This window comes from Vombatus ursinus, unplaced genomic scaffold (assembly GCF_900497805.2).
Source record: "Vombatus ursinus unplaced genomic scaffold, bare-nosed wombat genome assembly UNPS02014945.1, whole genome shotgun sequence".
Lineage (NCBI taxonomy): Eukaryota > Metazoa > Chordata > Mammalia > Diprotodontia > Vombatidae > Vombatus > Vombatus ursinus.
Window position 1 is genome coordinate 26461251 of NW_020954723.1, and position 16779 is coordinate 26478029.

The following is a 16779-nucleotide window of genomic DNA, read 5'->3' on the forward strand; positions in this document are numbered from 1 at the left end:
TTGAGGAAGTCAGAGAACTTTGCATTTACAGAACCCCAAATTTTCTATATAACAAGCATCTTGGGTGAGGTAAGTAGGTGACCCATGGATATTGTCACCTCCGCTTAGCAGTTACCAAATTCAGGGTTGGGTGAAAGGCCTGGGAAGTCGGAAGTGTAGCTGGAAATTAGAACCAGGAATTAATGCCAAGGCTAGAGTGCTAGCCACTGGGGCATGATCTTCTTTTTGCAGATGAATCTTCTTCGTTTACTTTAATGGCCCTTCAGCAATATCTCTTTCCTATCTGAGGAAAGATGATGAGGATAATACCAACAACTCACATGGACAAAGTATTTTAAGTCTATTAAATGTTTCTTCGTAACAACTCTGCAAGCTACGCAGAGCTATTGTTAGACCTGTTGTACATGTAAGGAAATTGAACCCTATTGGGGTGAAAACTTTTGCCTTTCATAGGGATAAATGTAAAAGTTTCAGCAAGTTCAGTTAACTATAAGATTGGGAGGATAGCAGTTTTTAGGAAAAAGATGTGGGGTTTTGTTGTTATTATACTTCAATTGTGTCTGATTCTTGGTGACCCCATTTATGGTTTTCTTGGCAAAGATCCTGGTGTGGTTTGCCGTTTCCTCCTACAGCTCATTTTATAGATGAGGAAACTGAAGCAAACAGGATTAAGTGACTTGTCCAGAGTAAGTGTCAGAGCCCAGATTTGAACTCGGGACAATGAGTCTTTCTGACTCCTGGCTCAGTGCTCTATCCACTGCACCACTTAGCTGTCATTATGTGGTTTTAGGCTCAGTAGGAGTCAATGGTGTGATTGAGTAGTTACAAAAACCTGATATCATTCTGGGCTTCTTTAAGAGGCATAGTGCCTGCTGTTCTCTGCTCTGGTCATGTCATATTCAGAGTACTGTGGTCAGTTCTGTACACTTTAATTTAGGAAGAACATAGCTGAAGTGGAGGATATTCAGAGGAGAGGAAGGAAGATGGTGGAATGATCAAGCCATACAAGGATCCATTGAAGGAACTTGGAACATTTACCCTGAAGGAAAAAAAGTAACTGAGAAAGGACCCTTTAAGTATTTAATAATAATAATAATAGCTAACATTTATACAGCACTTAAGTCTGGGCCAGGCACTATTAAGTGCTTTATAATTATTATCAACAACCCTGGGTACTATTATTGTCCCCATTTTACAGATAGCTAGTAAGTGTCTGAAGCTAGATTTGAACTCCAGTCTTCCTGACTCCAGGCACAGTGATCTACCCACTGGGCCACCTAGTTGCACTTGTATTTGAAGAGATGTCACATGGAAAAGGCTTTTGGCTAGTTCTGCTTGGTCCCAGGGGACAAAATTGGAAGCAATAGATTGGCTTTGCAGAGAGATAGACTATGAATCATTGTAAGGGGAGACATCCTAGTGATTCAAGCTGTCCCAAAGTAGAATGGGCTACTTTGTGAGGTAGTGAATATCTCATTAGAGATATTCAAGAAAGGTTTGATGACCACTTGCTTGTTTTTTTTTTTTTTTTGTAGAGAGGATTCTTGTTCAGTTACAGGTGGGACCAGACAACCTTAGAAATCAATCAAAAATGTTTATGAATGGCCTATTAAGTTACAGTCACTGGGGATGCAAAGATAAAAGTTAAAAAAAAAGTAAAACAGTTTCTGCCCTCAAGAAGCTTATTTTCTATTAAAAGAGCCAACATATACACAATAATAATAATAATAATAATTGCTAGCATTTATATAATGCTTTGAGGTTTGCATAGTGCTTTACAAATATTATCTCATTTTATCCTTACAATAGCTTTAGGAGGCAGGTGCTATAATCCCCGTTTTACACATGAGGAAACTGAGGCAGCAGTGGTTAAGTGACTTGCCTAGCATCACATAGCTAGTATCTGTCTGAGGCTGGATTTGAACTTAGTATGCATATAGGTATAATGTATATAAAATAGACAAAGTAGGTACTTAGTGGCTTTGGAGAGTTCACTAGCAGCTGGAAGGATTAGAAAGGGCTTCATGTAGAAGGCTACTCATGAGCTGAGTTTTGAAGGAAACTAGAATTCTAATAGGTGTAAGTAAGGAGGGAGTGCATTCCAAGGATGGGAAACACAAAGGCACTGCAATAGGAAATGGAAATCTGTGCATGAGGGACAATAAGAAGGCCAGTTTGCCTTGACTACAGAGTTCATGAAATGGTTGTTTTTCCATCATGTTTGATTCTTCATGACCCCATAGACCATAATGTGCATGGGGTTTTCTTGGCAAGATACTAGAATGGTTTGCAATTTCCTTCTCCAGTGGATTAAGGCAAATAGAGGTTAAATGACTTGCCCATGGTCATATTGCTATTAAGTGTCTGAGGCTGGATTTGAACTCAGGTCTTCTTGACTCCAGGCCCTTTCCACTGAGCTACCTATCTGCCTCCAGGGCCAAACAGATAAGTTAGTAATTGCTTCTAGACATAACAGAGAGCCACTGGAGTTCACTGAAAAAGGGAGTGATAGATTCAGACCTTTGCTTTAGGAAAATCACTTTGATAACTGTGCAGACAGGAAAGATATGAAGCAGGGATACCAGTTAGAAAGTTTCAGTAGGTAATAGGTGCTGAGCACCTGAACTCAGGTGGTGGCTATGTGACTGGAGAGAAGGGGATGGATTCCAGAGATGTCAAAGTAGACTTGACAATTGATTGGCTAGGTAGGATGAGTGAGAATGAGGAGTCAAGGATGACCCTCAAGCTTCATGACTTGAGAGATGATGGTGTTTTCAACAGAAATAGGGGAGTTGAGAAGAGGCTGGATCTCAGAAAGAAAAATATTATAATATATCAAGAATGCAAATTAAACTTAAAAATATGTCCTACATGCTTTTTTAAAAAAATAATTGATCATTAAACTTTGTCCAGCACACCACTGGAAAGGTTCCTACCAACTCTACTATTCTGTGATGATTTTTTTCCCTTCCAAACTACCCTTTCTATTCAATTTGACTGGATTTCATCTGGTTGAAGGGGCAGCTAGGTGGTATAGTGGATAGAGTGCCAGGCACGAAGTCAGGAAGACTTATCTTTCTGAGTTCAAATCCAGCCTCAGATACTTACTGGCTGTGTGACCCTGGGCAAGTCACCTAAACCTGTCTGCTTCAGTTCCTCATTTGTTAAATGAACTGCAGAAGGAAATGGCAAACCACTCCAGTATCTCTGCCAAGAAAGCCCCAAATGAGGTCACAGAAAGTCAGACATGACTGAACATTGAACATTTTGGATGGGATCGTGAGGGGCAAAAAATTTAATTTACTCTGCATGTCAAGCCCCCAGGCAGAGTTTCTAGTAATTCCATCTCTTGCCTGTTGCTCCTTCCTTTTTTACTCACAAGTGCATAGGCCACTGATTAAATGCTTGATTTATACTCTCAGTAATTCAGCTAGGAGTCCTAAGAAGGGAAGTTATAAAGGAATCTACAGGGGTAGCTTCTCTGCTGTAGTGAAGAGCAGAACAAGAGCAAGGTTAGAGAAACCTAGAATGTTAGAGCTAGAATGGACATTTGAGGCCATATCATCTGTCTTCTTCATTTTTATGGCTGAGGAAAGTGAGGCCATGGGAGGTAAGATGGCACCTTTCTATGAACCCCAGTAGTCCAATTTGGCTGGACTATGGTATTTATGAAAAGAAGTAATGGTGAAGAAAGTTGGAAAAATAGAATGTTAATGTTAGGCTTTGAAAAAGACTTAACATTTTCATTTTATGCATCAGGAATCTGGGGTCTAATTAAGTGACTTGCTGAGGCCTCACAGACATTAGTGGCAGATTGGGTCTCATGACTTCCTGTCTAGTGTTCTTCCTACTACTGGATACTGTGTTGTCTATGTTGGGTCTAAATTGTGGATTATCATCTTAAAAGTGTTTGTTTTGTCTTTTTTTTTTTTGGATTTTGTTCCTTCTAGAAGTTCCATAGGCATTGGGTTCCAGTTATGATTTTGCCAGTATGTATCTATGTGATCTTGGGTAAGGTTACTTAACCTCTCTAGGCCCCAACTTTCTCTTCTGTAAAATAGGGTCCTTGGACTAGATAATAATGTTAATGAAAGCTCACATTTATATCATTTTGTACAGTTCCCAAAGCTCTTTCTTCACAGCAGCACTGTTTAGGTAGATAGTCATCATATTAGTTCCATTTTAAGGTGAGGAAAATGAAGCTAATTGTGGTTAAATGACTTGCTCATGAGTCACAGGGCTACTAAGTGTTGGAGGTGGGATTCAAACCCAGGTCTGCTAGGACCAAGTCTGGTGTGTAATGAATTTCGCTGTTCTACCCTTTGAGGTTCCTTTTCTAGCTCTAAAATTCTGTGGGTTGTGTTTGCATTTCCACACCATGTTCATATTCAGATTGTGGTGAAGGCAATATGACCTTGCTGACTGTTAGATTTCCTGCCCTACGTAAATGTCTATTCTTGACGTACCTTGATCCAACACTGTATGTAAGTTATTTGAGTGGGGGAAAAGGTCATGGACTTAGTCCAGGGGTTCTTAACTAGGGGTATGTTAACTTAAAAAATTTTTTTATAATTATATTCTTTTGTAATCCCGCATATTTTATGCATTTAAAAATACTATTCTGTGAAGGGATCCATAGGTTTCAACAGAATGCTAAGGAAGTCTATGGCACCAAAAAGGTTAAGAACCCAACTCAGTCTGTATTGGAAGTCTCTGATTTTTCCATATAGGCTATGTGTGGTGTTTGGGATACAGGACAGGTTTGCCCATTATTTTGGAGTCAGTTGGGAAATGATGAGAGTGGTTACAAGGAATACAGAAAAAGTGTCTCAGATGTCTTATTCTAGGGATTTTCTTAAATTGGGTTGTCATAATAGCAGCTGGAGAAGAAGTCTGGAGGAATCATCACCTTGGATCCATTAATCCTGATGTGGAAAGTTTTTGAAGAAATGGGCCTTTACAAAAGCCATAGCAAAGTCCTAAGTTACCCCCATCGTTGTCCTACTTAGGTTCTATTTTCCAGAGAAGGCTGAACTAGATTTGAGACTTTGGGAAAGGGATGTCTGTATTTAGTCTTAGCAAAGATATAGTCAGAGGGAGGCAGTGGGTGTATGATATGGGAGGAATTTGATGTCTCAGTAGGGACATATTCAGAGCTAAGGAAGTCACGCCAGGTGCAGTTGAAGACTGGCTGATGTTGCCTACACCCAATGAGCCAGAAAAGCAGAGAGACCTTCTAGCCTATTAAGGGTCTGGGCTGGGCCTTCTCTTAGCTCCTCCCTCCTGGCTCACTGTATTCCACAATGACTCATCATGCCTTCCAGCACTAAAACATGGGTTAATCTTACACCAGCCTTGCAAGCTAGACTGATTTTTCTGGCCTGAATCCATAGTAATGGTTCCCGGCCCCCCCCCCCCCCAGTTTATTATTATTGTTTGGCATTTAGCTTAGAATTCATTCCCTTGTGGCATAATCTTAGCTGCTTTGGTGTGCACCTGTCCATATATGTCAGTTTCTCCACCTTGGTTTCTCTCTCTAGTATTCTAAGAAACTTACTCTTCTGCAGATCTTGTGGATTTAGCCATTCCCTCTTGATTCCAAGTGACACCTAAGTGAGGATGTTTATCCCCTAGAATGTACTGCTTCCTAGTCACTCCCCTCCCTTGGCTTCTTTCTTACTGCTGAATCAGTTATCTTCTAGCTGACCATTACTAGTGAAAAGTGGAACCGTGGGGACAAGAAATGGAGTGAATTGTCCCTGCTTTTGTCACATTGTGACTCTTCCCTACAAGCCTTCCCTTGTAAGAAATGTTCATGAGGCAAAACAAAGAGATACATTGGACACGTCTGCAAAAGTGTGAAACCTGAGGTCTCTTGTGGAAGGAGTATGACCTTCATACCTTGTTGGGCATGCTATAGAGGGGATTCTTTTTTATGTATCAGTTTGACTAGATGGCCTCTTAGGTTCATTCCAACTCCAAGTTCCTGTGGGTTTGTGACTCTAGTGACTTCCAGAGGGATGTCCATTCAGGGGCCTTAACTCAGACTGAGGAGAGACAAGGGAAGAGGTTTATAGATGCTCATGGTACAAGGATTTCTTCCTACCCCACCCCTTCCATTCCCAGTTCCATTTTGTTGTCTGAGAGTCTCACATTGCTTGAGAGCAGATAGTTGGTCTTGGACACTAACAGTGTTGGCCTGAGGGAAAACTGCAAAGGAAGCAATGATTATGGAAATGTCAGACCCTGTGGTAGGTTTGTAGGGCATATATTTTTAGTCAATCAGGCTTTGCAGAACCTTTTATATCTCACCCTGTAGATGGCCACCTACAAATTCAGGGCTGTAGATTGTAGGCTTGACCTTCCTATAGAGATAATTAGAAATACTGGCAGGAAATAGGCCTGACTGATGGGGACTCAGAAGAGATGCCACGTTTTTTACAGATGTAGTAGAAGCAGTAGTAGCATGCAGTTCTTGCCATGTTGAAGTACTGGTAATAGGGGTTTTCCTTGCAACTGTGCCCTTCATTTCTATTCCATATCTGTCATTGGGTATCTAACATCTTGCAGCTACCCCAATATGCTTCCCCTTATGTGATAGTCTACTTTTTGGAGGCCCCAAAAAGAAAGATGTTTGAAAGATTAAAGAGATGAGGGAGTAGACACTAGGTCACTTCATCTTTTTGTTCCTTTTAGAAATGATCATGAAGAATGGCAAAGAGTTCTCTGACTTCTATAAACTGTCAGAATAGAATAGTTTTTAGTTTTTATCTCTTGTTCAGTTGCATTCTCACACACACATATGTAATATTATATTTATATACAACAAACAGACACATTCCTTGAGTATAGAGTCCAAGTTCCTTCTGCCTGGCTGAGTTAAAGACAACACACTGGGTGAACATTAATATACTCAGTGATAATAAAAAAAAATATGTAGCTCAGGTGTGGGACCTGATTGAGGCAACCTTGACTTGCTGGATATCAAAATGGAAAAATTGAGTGCCCAGATTCTCATCTTCTATTTTGTCTCTGAAGATTAATTACTATCTTACTACAGGCAAGTCACTTAACTTCTCAAGCCTCAGTTTCCCCTTCTGCAAAATGGAGTCAATAATATTTGCCATATTTACCCTTAAGGCCATTGTAAGGAAAGTGCTTTGTAAAGCTTGAAACACTCTAAGAATGTGAATTATTATTGTATTGCCTTCAGGAACAGATTTTAAATATCTAAATGGTACATTTTGGAGCCAGCAAGGACTTTAGAGATCAGTCAATTCAATTCCCATCTTGTTTTTAAATGGATAAGACAACTGAGTGATTTACTTAAGAGCGCACAGCTATGTAATGACAGAATTGGGTTTAGAATTGTGGCATTCTGGTTCCTAATATATGATCTTGTGATTTTGAACACTTAGGTCTGTCTTATCTGCTCCCTGAATTGAAAGAATTTTGAGAGCTGTATAAAGTTTCCAGAGGATTTCATTACACATTCTTGCTGTTCTCAAAGAATGGTAATAGAGGTAGCATATCATTCCTGTACATGTGGATTATGCCATTTAAAAAATTTCTAAGTGATATCTCTTGTTTTTACATCCCCCACATTTTTCAAAGCATCCCTCTCCTTCAAGAGAACTATCCCTTATAACAAAGAATAAAAAAGAAAGGTATGGGGAAAAATTATATCAAAATTAATTAAGATATAGAAAAAAGTCTGATATTATATTCAGTGTTCCATACCCCTAATCTCCTACTTTTGCAAATAATTAGGAGAGGAATAGAATTCACTATTAAAGTTTTTCCTCCTTTATGATCTCTCTCTCTCTCTCTGTCTCTCTGTTTTGTTTTTACTTACAAATATTTGCAGATTATTCTCACTTTGTAAGAGGTCTCGTATAACAAAGTAAAACAGTTCAGTAGAACTAATAACACAGTGGGATCTAAAAGTGGGATCATGCTATTTGAAACTGTCTAACTTCTTTATACCCAGACTATTACATTGGTATCACATGACTTGTTTCTCAGCATGTACACTTCTGTGTATTCTTAGCTCTGTGATTCATTGACGCATTGAAGGAAAAGGAGCAGCAGGAGTACAGTCCAATCCCTAGTAAAAATGGGGTGCATGAGATGTTTAGGGAGGACCAGCACCTCTGGTTTAAGGTCTTCCCGAGCCCTTTTTAGGGCTGCTCATCCATCTTTGGTGTCCACCTGTCACCCAACTCTCATCTGTGGCTCCAAGAAGCTATAACATGCACAGAAGTCATGCCCTTGTAAAACCATCTTGGCAGAAGGGATAAACCAGGTTGAGGATAACTGACAGGTCTCAAACCCATTGGTGAGTTAGAAGGATGTCTACCCCAAGCATGCGAAGCCTACCCTTGGTGGGATGGGAGGATGAGTACGATTTGTTCCAATGGCCATGAAGGCGGCTGAAGCAAGTGCTGTGGAGCGCTTAGAGCTTGGTGAGACATTGAAGATGCCACGGTCATTCACTGCATCCCGAGCCATGGCTGGTTGTCTTGACTTTCGTTCTACCACTGGACTTTGATGACTCTGGAAGAGAAAGTGAGGCTTATGACTTTGTGCAACTCTGCTTCACTTAAATCCAATTCATGCGTAAGTCAAGACAACACCTGTGATGTCATTGGTCCTCTTGGAAAACAAAGGATGAACAAACTCAGGGAGAATAGGAGGAAACCCCAGGGAAGTACCGCTGCTGCTAGTACTGTAAACTAAGAAGTGGGAAGCTGCTACAGCTGCTATACTTAAGGAATATAAAAATGCATGTGTGACTTTTTTTTCTTCTGGATTCCAACCCTGGTCCTGACACTGAGTAGCTGTGTAACTAAGCAGGTCACTGAATTTTTCTGTCTCAGAATCCTTATATGAAACATGGGGATAATAATAGTTACTACATACCTTCTGGAAAGATGTTTGCAAGATTAAGGATATGGGAGAGCAGATATTAAGTAGCCTCATCTTTTTGATCCCTTTAGAAACAATCATAGACATTAGCAGAGGTCTCAGACTTTCATATACTTTCATGAAGATCAAATTAAATAATGTAAATTGCTTTCTAACTATGAGCCCCAGTGCAAACTACTATAGTTATTAGGATATTTCTCCTTCCCTCCCTCCATCCTTCTCTCCCTCCCTCCCTCCCTCCCTCCCTTCCTTCTTTCCTTCCTTTCTTCTTTTCTTCTCTCTTAATGTTTTAATATGGACCCGGATATTAAAGAGAAAATAAGAAATAGAACTTTTTTAAAAAAAATATATAAGAGGTATGGCTTAGTTTTTGAAGTAAATATATCATTTTTATTTTTTACATGTTGATTAGTTTCTTTTATTTATTAAATAATTTATTAACAACTTATTATGGGACATCAATATAGCTAAACTTTCTTAGTAACTATTTACATTAATTTCATTGTAAAAACTGTGAGATTTTAAAGGTCAGTTCCTCTAAATTCCCATTAGGATTATTTGTCCATTTATTTTCATTCATTTTTTATATGGTTCTAATGAATACATGCTTGTTTCTTCTGATTCTGCTCCCCCTTTCATTATTCCATAAAGATCTTTTCATATTTTTTAATATTCTTCTTACTAGTTTTAATGAAACCATTATGATTTTCTATTACATTAATGAATCACAATTCATTTAACCTTTCCCCTTGTTCTCAGATATTTAGATTGTTTCTAGTTTCTTGCCATCATGGATAACGCTGCTATGAAAAGATTGAATGGATAGCTCTTTGTTTTTTATAACACTTTCAGGGTATCTTCCCAACAATGAAATTATTGGGTCAAATGCTTTAATTATTTTGGCAACTATTATTGTATACTGCCAGATTGTGTTCCAAAAACTCTGCAAGTTTGCAATTCTACCAGCAATGAATGATTATGCCTTTTTCTCTATAACCTCTTTATCATTGGAGTTTCCTTGCTTTTCCCTATTTTTGACAATTCAACAAGGGGTATGAGGTGATATCTCAAAACCATTTTAATTTGTATCTTTTTGATTATTAGTGAGATTGGATTCCTCCTTCCCCTGCCACTTTTGACACTTAGACATTAAAGAGAGAAAGGTATGAAATATCTGTATTTTGGATCCTGTGTCTTTGCAAATACCACAACTACTTGCTCACATATTCCTTCAACAAATACTTATTGAGCATTTTACTGTTTGCAAATGTAGTAGTGCTCAATGAGGTACTTTGGAGATCCAGATCCATAAGACTCAGTACCTGCCCTCAAGGAAATCTAGTAGTGAGGAGATAGGAAGTGTGCAAGAATGACTATAATACAAGATAGTGCAGTAAGTACCTTGAGTATGGTATGATCAAAATGTTATCAATTTTTTTATTTTTTGCTACAACAAAAATATTTTGGCTTATATGGGACCCTTCCTTTTCTTTTTCTTCTTTTCTTTCATTTCCTCTCCTTTCCTCTCCTCTCCCCTCCCCTTCCCTCCCTTCTCCTTTTCTCTTTTCTTCCACATACACTTTCTACAGAACACTTTTCCTAATCCATCTTACTGCTAGTACCTTCCCTCAGTCCACTGTCTCCAATTTATCCTGTGTGTATAGTATCTTGTACATAGTTGTTTGCATTGCATGTTATCTCCTCCATTAAATTGTGAACTCATTGAGGGCAGGTCTTTTGTCTTTTTTTGTGTGTGTATCCTCAGTACTTGCACTTGCCTGGCACACTTTATTGAATGCTTATTGACTGATCTTCAATAGAAGTGTGTTGTAAGAAGAATGAGTCAGGAGATTTGGAGAGTTGGGTTCAGGAGTCAGGAGAATTGGGTTCAAGTTCTGGTTCTGGTACTTGGTATCTATATGATCATGGACAATCACTTAACTTTTCTGTGCCTCAGTTTCCTTGTTTGTTTTTTTTGGAGGAAAGAAAGGTGGAGGTTTGGACTAGGATTTAATCAGCATAGGGGAGCTCTGGGTTTCCACCAATCCAGACTGACAATTCATCTGTACCTTAGTTTTAAAGAGGGGTTGAGGGATTTGCCCATGGTCATGCAGCTAGTAGTTGTCAGAGGTAAGATCTTCCTTACTCCTTCTTTGGCTCTTTATTCTGTTTCTATATATGGCTATTTCTATCTGTAAAATGTCTGTGGTAATAGTTACACTGCCCTCCTCACAGAACTATTGTGAGGAAAGTATTTTGTTGACCTTAAAGTGCTATATAACTGGGAGTAGGGTTTTGTAAACATAACAACATAAAGTTGGCTTTTTAGTCTTTTTCTCTTTTCAATGTTTAGGCGGAAGTGGTCCTTAAATGGGAATTTGCAGACCTTTTCTCTAGCATAGCCTTTAAAAATTAGTTTAGCTCTTTCGTAACTCTAGGGCCATAATTTGGATGGAGCTGTCCATGGGCTTATTTTCAGTGTGGTTTTCTAATGTAGGAAATCAACTGAACTCACCTTTTAGAAATCTCTAGACTGATGTCAACAAGTCAAGTCAACAAGCACTTGTGAATTGCTTACTATGTGCCAGGCACTGTGCTAAGTGCTGAGAATACAAACACAAGCAGAAAGATAGTTCTAGCCCTCAAAGAGCTCACATTCTAGTGGGGGAAGAGGTGTGTGAGGGGCACAGATATTCCCTAGAAAGACCCTTGGATGTGAGTTTTCTCCACCTTAGTTGACATGTTGAGCCCCAGCTTATTATTTATTTCATGAGCTCAATGGATAGAGTCTTGGACTTGCAATTAGGGAGATCTGAGATTCAGTCCTTCCTCTGCCATTTATTAGCTGTGTGAACCTTGGCAAGTGTTAGGGATGGCCTGTTTGTTCAATTTTGATGTTGGAAAGAAATGAGGCACTTTGAACAGTTAACAAAAGGAGGTTTACTTAGTCCTAACTAGAAAAGATATTCAATGAAGTAGCACTTAGCTTGGGGAGATGTGAGGGCCTTTCTCATCTGCATGTGAAAATGCATCTGGTCCCCTGGGCAGGGTGTAGTAACTTGCTTGTCTTGAGATATCCACTAAATCTGAAGAGCCATGATCCCACATGGGCAGCCTTTTTAAATGTCTTTAGGTGATCAAGAAGCCGTCTTATGCCTTTTAGGGAAAAACTAGCCTAACTCATCTTTGTCAGGGCAAAAGGATAGATATAGAGCCTATTACAATAAGTCAATTAACTTTCCTCGGCTTCATTTTACTCATTTGCAAAATAGGAATAAAAACATCACCTATCTCATGTGGTTATTGTGAGATTTAAATGAGATAATGTATGTAAAGCATACATTAAAGTGATATTTGACAAATTGTTTAACCTCTCTGGGATACTGTTTACTCATCTTTAAGATGAATGTGTTAGACTGAATGATTTCTGAGGTTCCTTCTGGCTCTAGCTACTGTGATATATGGAATAATATTGACATACTCTGATGTACTTGGGTTCTAGTCTTGGATTTGCCACTCACTTGTCTGGACACTGGTCAATGGACGGCCTTGGGCAAATCACTTTATTTCTCTTGGCCTTAATTTTCTTCTCTAAGCTTTATAAAATAAGGTGCCTGTGGAACTAGGTGATTTCTGAAGTTGTTCTCTGCTCTGAGTTTCCATGATTCTATGGAATGTAAAAGTATCAATAGTGGGACAACACATGGTGACAAAATTTTGACTGCTAACTGGTGTGTAGGGAGAGATAGTGAGTGAATATAGCACATGATAGCTATTTGAAATATAAATGTGGGAGAATTTCCTTTTGTAATAAACATCCCATGAAGGAGTTTCCTCTTAGTGTGGGAACTGGATTAGGAAACTTAGCTATAGTAATCAAAACACTTGGCCCAAGGTATAAATCCAGTCTGAGGCAAAGCCTAAATTAGAATTTGGAGTCCTTGATTTCCAGACTAGGGTGGAAGCTGCTAGTTAATGTTACTCTTCCATCCCCATGTAGCTCACAGTTTCTACTAGGACATATGTGGGAGCTCAGGGTTTTCCACTAGGACTTTGTCCTGAGGGAATAAATCAAATTGATAGTGGGTCTGGCCTTTGGTCATGTATAATCCTCAATGTCATAAGTGTCAGCTCTCTGTGAGGAACAATCTACTTTGCCTTTTTTTTTTTTTTTAAGAGAAACACATTGGTCACTTCCAACTTTGTTTTATGAAAATATGTTCAGACCCCAGTGTTAAAAGAAGAATAGTGGGGACAGCTAAGTGGCGCAGTGGATAGAGCACTGGCCCTGGATTCAGGAGGACCTGAGTTCAAATCCGGCCTCTGACATATAACACTTACTAGCTGTGTGACCCTGGGCAAGTCACTTAACCCCACTGCCTAGCCAAAAAAAAAACCAAAACCAAAAACAAAAAAAAAATAAAAGAAGAATAGCAAAAGGGGAAATAAAAGATGAAAAATTTACAAAAAAAAATCTGAGATCTATATACAAAGTTCTATTTTACTCTTTATTCTTCAAGAGGACTCTTTGTTTAGTAGAAGGCACACAGGTCATGAAGTTGGGGACCTTGGAGTGATATGCATGTTAATATGAGGAAAACCCAAGTGTCCCATGAAATAATGTTTTTAGATACATTAATGTATACATTAATCAATTAATCCATTAATATGGGTACATTAATTAATAAATGTTCTCTCTCCCCCACAAATATTAAATTTATTTAAAACAGAAAGTTGACATTTGCATGGAATTTTAACATTTTAAAAGTGTTTTACATATATAATCTGTGCCCATACCAGGCCATCTAATATGAGTAACTATTATTTCTCACCTGGCCTTGGAGTGATGACAATGATGATTCAAACACAGGAAATGGTAGTAGTATTTCTGATGATTTCCATTCTTGCCTTCTGGACATCTGGAAAAGTGCCCATTTGCAGCAGGCGTGAAGTTACATGAAAGGACAAGCAAGTAATGAGAGTTCATTTTCCTTCTGCTGTTGGGCAGAAGCCTTTGAGATCTGGGACTTCCTCATTCCCATACAAGAAACAGATAGGACTGAGGTTTCCTTTTCACCATGTGGGTGAGCAGCAGCTGACTTTGGGATTAAGGATTGATGGGTGGTAGAAGCAAGGGGCTACCATTTCTCAAGACTCTATCTGCTGTGGATGGGTTTTGAGGAGGGATAGCTAACATGGTTGTTTCAGAGGCAACCTAGACTCTGGAGCAGAGGGATCATAAGGAAGAGGAAAGGTCCCAATTGCCTCCAAGAATATCAATAAATTGGTTAGCCTAGGGTGGGAAGAATGATTTCCCTCCCCACAATTCCTATGTCATCTCTTAATTATACTCCATGGCCCAGAGCTTGGGTAGTGGAAACACACATGCTCTCTTCTTTTTCCACTTTCATCACCTGTGGGTGAGTTCCATTTGGGAATTCCATGGTCGTGCCCTAAGAATTGGGAGAGTAAGCAGGAGGAGTTCTAGGAGATGGAAGATTAGATGTAGGGATATTTAACATTTTTCACTTCATTTTCTCTGTGTTCAAAAAGTAGGGTAGGAGTGTGATGGGTTACTGAGAGGGTTCTAATGACTCATTTGAAATGAGAAAAGTTTCTGATGTAGATATTCTGCGCTATCATTCCCTAGCTAAATTTGAATCCAACCATTTTGGATTTAATCCACTCCATGCTGTTGCTTGTAAACTTTATCAACTGTAGTGGGGAAACCACTTAGCGTCTTAGGTGGTTGCAGTCTAAGGGCCCTCTGGTGGTCAGCAGGGGTTATGCAACATTTTGGAAGGTTCTCTGTGTATGTCTGACTCTTTATGACCCCTGTGGACTGTGCTGCTACTATCCATGGGGTTTTCTTGGCAAGGATACTGGAGTAGTCATGAAGAGTCAGACATGACTGAACCTGACTTAACAACAGCAGCAACAACCCATATTTATGCTAGAGAAATTTTTATGAGACCACTTGGTTGATGGTCTGAGTAGAGAGCTACCTGGTAGACAAAACATATATTGTACTTCCTCACCAGCTGATTGGAATAATGATACACTGCCTCTGTATAGACCTAAGGAAGGAAGCTCCTAAGCCAGTCTGGTCTACTTATGCTGTTGGAAAACAATGAACAGAAAACTGAGACTCAGAGACATTGTGACCTGCACATGATCATTAAACTACTAAATGTCAAAGTTAAAATTTGAACTCAGGACCTCCTGTCTTGAAATCAGTACTCCATCTACTATTCCACACTGCCTCCCAAAGACTGGACTGAGGATATGGTGGAAACCAAAAGGACATATTTTACAAGATACCTGTTTCCAAATACATGGTAAAAGAAACACTAGTAGAATTTTCAGGTCTTTGTGACTCTTAAGTGATTTTCATTTTCTAACATAGACAGATCTGAACTCAATTCAATTCAACAGGCATTTATTAAAAGCCTAATGTATGCCTAACATTATGCTAGGTACTAGAGATACAAAGAAAAAAAATCTCTGTAATTAAGGAGTTTATATTTTATTCCTTATTCTCTTATATTTTCCTTGTTTAGTAGAAAGCACATGGATCAAGGAATTAGGAACCTTGGAGTTATGATGACGATTAATATGGGAAGCCCAAGTGTCTCATGCAATAATGTTTTTGGTTGCTTTTGGACATACACTAAAACCAACTCCTAGAACTCCTTTTCTTTTCAAGAACCTCTGAGCCATCTTCCCTCTAGCTGCCACTTCCTTTCATCATTCTTACTGTGAGAATGCTAAGCCTGGGCAGCTAGGTGGCGTAATAGAGCTCCAGCCTTGGAGTCAGGAGGACCTGAGTTCAAATGTGGCCTCAGACACTTGACACTTACTAGCTGTGCGACCCAGGGGAAGTCACTTAACCTTGATTGCCTCACCAAAAAACAAAACAAACAAACAAAAAAAGTAAAATTGAGAATGCTGAGATTTCTATGATTCAGTTTCTCATTTTGTTGGTCATTGAACGAATGTAAACATTTAGAATCCCAATAGGTTAATGCTAAAGATGTCCCCAAATAGTGCTTTTTAGCTCTCTCTCTGTCCTCTTTTCCATCACTCTACTATTATCTAAGGCAGCATGAGAAGGTGGCTGTACAGAACTGAGACTCATTTTGCATTTTTCTTTGTTTCATGTTTTGCCATGACCAAAGAATTCATTACTCAATGGCCATTCTACTTGTGATGAGTTTCTCCATATTTAGATAGGCAGCTCCTTGGCAAGCAGACTCAGTGCATTGCTGGACATTGTTTGATTTCGTTTTAATATGATAGAACCTTACAGACTGTGTCTTCTAATGGCATAACCCTTGAGAACTCAACATCATCTTTAGTCCACAATGAGGTGAGAAGGATAGATTTTTTCCTATTCAGCTGATAATTCTAGCCTGATGAGATTATTTTGCAGATGAGAAAACTGAGGCCCAGAAAAGTGAAGACCTCTTGGTCTTGTTCATGGTCCCATAGGAAGTTAGTGACCAGACTGAGGACCAGACTGAGATCCCCAGTTCAATGTTCTTTTCACTAAAGAGGTTGCCTCCTAGAACTTCTAGGACAGCTCCAAGCTGTTAAGGTAAACCGAACGTGGGGAATCCTTTATTCCTCTCTTTATTAGTGGAACTTCTTATTTTTGTATGTTCTTAGTTTCCTAGCTGATGATTTGCCCAGAAATTCTTTGTCTAGGTCTGCCTAATGCTTCCTCCTTGTTCTCTTTATGTGAGGACTGGGAGGAGTGAAAAGATATGGTTGTCTGGTCTTTTCCTGTCTAGAAATTCTAGACATCCTTATTGTAAAAACATAAAAGTCTTCCTTCCTTCCTTCCTTCCT